The following is a 6,421-nucleotide window of genomic DNA, read 5'->3' as shown; positions in this document are numbered from 1 at the left end:
TAAATCTGGTCAACTCTCTTTGTGGTTGTTTCTCTCCTTTCCATCAATCCTCCATGTTTTTCCCTTTTTTCCATCCTCTTTCTCTTTCTGTCTTTTCCTTTCCCCTTCCTCCACTATTTTAACTTCTAGGGGCAGCTTTCTATCAGCTGATTTTGAATAAATTTCTTGTTTACCATCAGTAATCTGACTTTAAATATAAAAAGAGGATGAAATGACTCTCTGTCACTTTCCCGTCCGCCTGAAGTCACAGGTTTGATCTCCTTCCTTCCCCTCCTTTGCTCCTCACTCCATCGCTATCATCCATCAGCCTGGAGGCTTCTGCCACCATGAGCTGATCAGCCAACATAGCATCTCCTCTTCCTCCTCCTCCTCCTCCTCCTCCTGCTGCATCCTGACCTTCAGCTGAACTTGGCTCACAGCTCCAAGTGCACGTGGCTAAATGTCAAAGGTGGGGTGAAGAAGCAGCAGGTTGAACTTTTACACATTCCTTTGCTCAGGTAAAACGTGTGAACAAATATTGATTTAAGCATCAATCAGAGGGCATGGGTGGTCCTTTTTTAACTTAAAATCTCCAGGAAAACAGGTTAAAGTACTTAATAATAGTGCACGGCTGCAGATATTTAAACCCCTCAGTAAATAAATACTCGGTATGTGTGTATGTCGCAGCTTTTCTTCAAGTGGTGGAAGAAAAGTGAAATTACAGCAATAAAAATAGGACTTGTACTTTTGAGTGAGTTCAACTTAACACTTCACAGCCTGAACAGGCAGACAGAAGTGTTGGCATGCAGCGTTCACTTTTAGAAATAAAGGAAAAAACAGGTCCTAAAAACACATTTGAATTTTGAACTGAGAACTTTCCAGAGAACTATGTGTTTACCAACCATTGGAACAATGGTCATAAACACACTTCCTTTGCTGGCCTGTGGGGGCAGCAACATACTTATACTGCATTTAGTGGACTAGAAGAAGAACAACAACAAGAAGAGGTAGGAGTGCGGATAAGTGCCTAGCTGCAGCCGCTACAAACCACGCTCCGTACAAACCCCCCCCCGCACACACAATACGCCCTATCAATTGCCCCTGATCCATTACCTTTCCACTAACCTCAACCGCTACCGCCTCCACTTCCTGGCTAAATTCGAGGTTACATTGAAAAATTGCTTGTGTGGGCGACGCGTGGTTTCCCCTGTCGCACATGTGGGAATTTTTTAATAGCTCAGCGCATTCTTTACAATGAAAAATTGCTTGCGTGGTTTGTAGGGGGCGTCACTTGTACTGTACCCGCGGTTGCAGGTGGGTATTATTGGGAGTCAGTCCCCAGGTCAGAATCTAAAGCGTAAAAATAAACAACGCCAAACAAATTTCATTAATCTTTCATATGTATGTTTTTTACATTTCTATCATTTTTATAACCATTAACTCTAGTGCTATATACATATAAGTGAACCTTCAGTTCCTCAATGGGTCGTTGGACTAGAGGCGTTCATAGTGCTATGGTTGGTTGTGGATGGCCTCTATAAGATTTTAAATGTCCTAAAATTCTGTTATTAAATGATACTTTAATTAGTTTTAGTTTGGTTTGTAGTTTTCAGATGTTGGCTTAAATATTAATTTCCCTCATTTAGATTCCTTACTGTGTGCCTCGCTGAATGGGAACCTTCAGTTTGACTGGAAACTCACTCTGACAGCCTCTCACTCACAACCCCAGCAGCCAATCGCCTTGCTCTCCACCGGGCTAGCAGCCAATGGGACAGCTCAGCCCCTGCGGGAGCAGGGTCTCATTAGCTAGATTCCAGGACCTGGCTTTGGCCCACTGGACGCACTCAGTCGGAAAGGATGCAGTCCGGAAGAGGAACCGTCATCTGCTGCATCATCTCCTCTTCCTCTGAGGGAGAGGAGGGCTGTCAGAAGAGCAGCTCACGTTTCTTTTCTGCCTTTTCCTAAAAAGCCTGGCAGTGTTTGTTTAACCTTAAGCGACCTTTAACAACTCCACTCTCAAAATTCACTTTAGATAATGGCTAATTGTATCCTACAGCTGCACTGCCATAAGGAACGATGAAGGAACTCTACCCTTCCCTCAGTTGTCTGTCTCTTCCATAACCTTAACCATTGCATAACTGTTCCCAGGCAAGACTTGTCCGAGACCAGAATGCACCAAGATAAAGACAAGACCAAGACTTTTGGGAGTTAGGATTGAGACAAGCCAAGACTGAGTCAGGACCATGACGAGGTTGAACAGTCTCTAATTTCAGTTTTCTTTTAGATATATTGGACAGACAAAAACAAGTCATCACTAACTTTTAAAAAGTTTTCTCCCTCTAAATTCTTGCATAAAGTAAATCCTTGTATGTATTTGAAAGCCACTGATAAGTCCAGATATATTTTAGATCTGAAAATTAGATCTTTATTTTTTCAGGGGAATGAGACCTAAAGTAAGTGATCAAAGGTATTTCTCACTAGAAATAAGATTATCATGTTAATGAAAGTTGAAGAATAGCAGATCAGTGCTGGTCTTCATGGAAAATCCAAAGTCCAGAGGCCAGTGTGAGAACAAGATGAGCCTGAGTAAAATGCTCTCAAGTCCAAGACAAGAACAAGACCTTCAAAATCGGTCTTGAGACCAAGACCAGTCTTTAGTGCTACAACAGTATTCCATAAATCAGTGACAGTCAGTCAGGCAAGTGCCCATTCCTGATACTTCTGTGTGTGTGTATTTAACCTTTGAGAAGTATCTCAAGTCCAGTTGAAGCCCATCAAAGCCTCTCTGACACAGTGGAGCAGCAGCTCTTCTTTGATCTCCTCTCATGCCTGAAATCGGGTTCACATTTTTATACCTATAGACCCAAACATACTTGGGTGGAACTTATGCGGAATGGACTCCGAGGAAAGCCATGCGGAAGGCCACCAGGCCAGTGAGTGCAAGGCTCAAACTTTTATAACAGCGCAGACTCTGCTCCACATACCTGGTGTCACATGAAACACTGCTCGGCATGTATTTTTCTTTTCGACCCACATTAAATGCTACACCGTCTGGTGAAGCGAAGCAGGAGAGATAAAGACAAGCTTTGAGGAGAGACTGGCAGACTAGCTACGAAAGTACCGACACCTTTCATACACGTCCCAGAAGGAGTACAAGGACTACAGAGAAGCACTAAGGATTGCCTGGAATGAGTATGTTTGGGCTTTAAGTCTTTGTCAGCATTTATCATTTACATTCTATATTGTGAATAAATTACCCAGTGACCGTGGCTCAGATGATAGTGGTCATTCTCTGATTGAAATTGGGGAGTTAATTCCCAGACTATACTTTTCCCAGTGTTACATCACTGATGAGGGGATGCTAGGATCTGATAACTGTTAAACAGTTTTCTTCATTACCTAAATTGTTGCTTTATATTCTACCATTGCAGTAATAACTATTAAAACATTTATGACCTGTAAACTATACAGTCCAAACCAGGGTTTTTGTTGGTGGAGTTTCAGAAGTGCATCTTTAAATCCAGTCATGTCTATGAAAACCTGCATAAATCCAATTGAAATGACAACTCACATCTTCTTTGACAGTAAGCAGCTGCACATTTTACCTCTAATGATACATTTCCCTGCAGAAAATGCACAATCAAAACCTGATTTATCCTAAATCACTGTGTTAATTACGTAGCGTCCATAATAAACCGGGTGTATTAAAGCCACTTGAATATTAATGGAGGTGTTAAAGCAGGATCACGTTTGTTTCCTTCTTGGGTCAAGTGCTGCGCAGACAACACAGTGTAGCGAAGACCATTATTCAAATGAGAGTGCACAGACCTTAATAGAAATCAGCCAAACCATTAACTTCTGCTTTCACACAACCCGGTAATTTCCAGCATACGTGGACGTGATTGACTTCGTTGCTGTTGCTGCCAATCGCAATGCATGCAAATGTGGCTCTGTCCACACGGCACAAAGGCCTGATTCGGCACCTTTAAAAGGCTGCAAATAAAGAGAGGTGAGGTTTAGCGTGTCGCCTTAATCTGAACTAATGCCAGCTAAAAGCAAAAGAGCCAGAGTGGTTTTTATCAGCCAATGTTGGCCAGGATTCCGCTCTGAGCCAAGAGCCACGGTGATGGGTTTCAAATGCAAGGAAGAAAAAGTAAGATTGCTTTTAGGATCAAACTTTATCCAGAGGACATGTTCTTTATGTTCATACTTTACATTTTAAATCGTTCTTCAGTCTCAAAGTTAACAACATTAAACCAAGAAAGCAGGAGAGACACTGGACTTCCAGGGGGAGGAGAGGGAGAGGATATTATAGGGATTCTGAGGAGTAAAATTCAACCAAAAACATTTGCGTTGAAGTAGATAAAATGTCGCCAACTGTTCTTTGATAAGAAATGTTAATTGTTGTCTTTTGGCTGCTTCACAAAGACTTATTATGAACATTATCTGACTGAACCCCTAATATTAAACATGATATTTTGATAGAGCTGCGATTAAAGTTAACTACAGGTACTCTTTAACAAGTTAGTAAATTGGTTAACGTGAGCTTGTAAATGTAAAAAGTACATGCAAGTGATGCTGGTTAAAATCAAAACTTATATAATTTACACTTTAGATCATCATCAGAAGCTGAATATTAAAACTTTACTAATTTGTGTCAGAAATGTCTTTGCAATAATCAAGTTTTAGCCTCAAAACACACTAATATCCCTTTGTGGGCATCAGCATTTTGGAGCTTTCAGACACTCAGCTTTCACATGTGATTATTTCTTATTTATTTCCAGTCCATTGTTATTTTACGTTGAAATAGTATTTCAAGATAAGATTTCGTCCAGTTCCTTGAACGTTATGACGTTATGCCTGAATAGTCTAGATGTCATTTTACTTACCCTACAATGCTTATTTCTGGAATGTATTTGTTTTTGGGGTTTTTTTAAAACACGTTTCATATTTGTAGAAGAGTAAAAGTGGCTTGGTTGCTACTTAGGCAACTTTTAGCGTTTCTCCAAAAGTCAAGATGGCCTCATGGATTTTGATCTGTATCCATGATCTCACTGACATCGAAGGTAAAATAAAATCTATTATCCTAGGGGTTTTTTTGCTGGATTTCTAAAGGTATATTGAAGATGGTGTTTAATTCGGTGTCAAATCAAAGGTCATAGGTCAAAAAAAGTATTGCATGACTTTCTATGTCTTCTAGATTAAAGGTTCTAGATTGGCCAAAATCCATGACATTCTTTGACTTTTGGAGAGATGCTAAAGTTTGCCCAAGTAGCCACAATGCTAATTTTACTCGCCTTACTATATAAACCATATTTCAAATAAAAAGCTTTACAGTAGTTAGCGTTACAAGGTCTGAAATGGAAAGTATACGGGTGGCTAGTTGCGACTAGACTAAAGAAGACCAGTTTTTGATGTTGGGGTGCAACTTTCGGCAATCTTCAGATCTACGCGCGCCTTCCAGCTCAACAAGAAAGACACCTTAAAACAGGAAGTCTACGCTACCAGGGCAACCATTGGACACCTTTAATCTCATCAAACCAGTGTGAGTTACGAGAATGGGGAACTTCCTTGAGTAGTCACTACATCAGTTTGTCAAACACGTCAACCTCCACAAGCATGAGTTTAAAGTGTTTTTTATTGCATCTGCAGCTTCTACATCAACTTTCATTGCTACCAGAAACGCTTACAGAGAAGAGTCTTTCAGTTAAACTGTCTTTGTCATTTGGGTGTATATCTTTCAAAGTTTAAGACACACCGATTTATAACTATCTCCAAATTTCTCTCTGATCTAAAGCCCTTGGAAGATTGATTCAAGCCTTCCTGACTCATTAAAGCTAAACCACTTAAAACCAAGCCTTTCATGTTTAACAGAAAACAGAAAGCTAGGCGCTCTAATCAGCCTGAGCTTATAATTAATAAAGCCAGATAGCACTGCTTCGGAGTGTTTGTGTGTGTGTGCACTTACAAGTTGTAAAAACACCACCGCTTGTCAGATAACATGGCCAAATTTCTTTAAAACATTATGCTGATTGTGTGAAAATTATGTCCGCATCAACTGCAATTTGACATCTTTCCCTTCCTTTGATTTTCTCTGCAGACACTTTTGGAATCGGTCCCTCCCCGCAGAGACGATCAAAAGGAGCTGAGATCCATCTTGACAAAACACCCTCTCATCTCGCCTCTGAAGGCGAAGCGCACACTGAATGGACAGATTAAATAAACATTGCAGCCACCTTAGATACAGACCAGCACTCTTACTACATAATTATTAGGCTGATGATTGCACATCAGTGTTTTTTTGGATGCTGCATCTGCCTCCGACGATGATGGAAGTTGTTGTGTGTATCCACATATTTTCCCCCGCCTGTCAAAAATTGCATTCAGGCAGAGCCTTGGTCCTCTCATCAAGAGTCATAATTTACTTGTCAAAGCAGCAGTC

Source organism: Gouania willdenowi, chromosome 18, assembly GCF_900634775.1.
Source record: "Gouania willdenowi chromosome 18, fGouWil2.1, whole genome shotgun sequence".
NCBI classification, from domain to species: Eukaryota; Metazoa; Chordata; class Actinopteri; order Blenniiformes; family Gobiesocidae; genus Gouania; species Gouania willdenowi.
Note: the sequence above shows the minus strand (reverse complement) of the source record.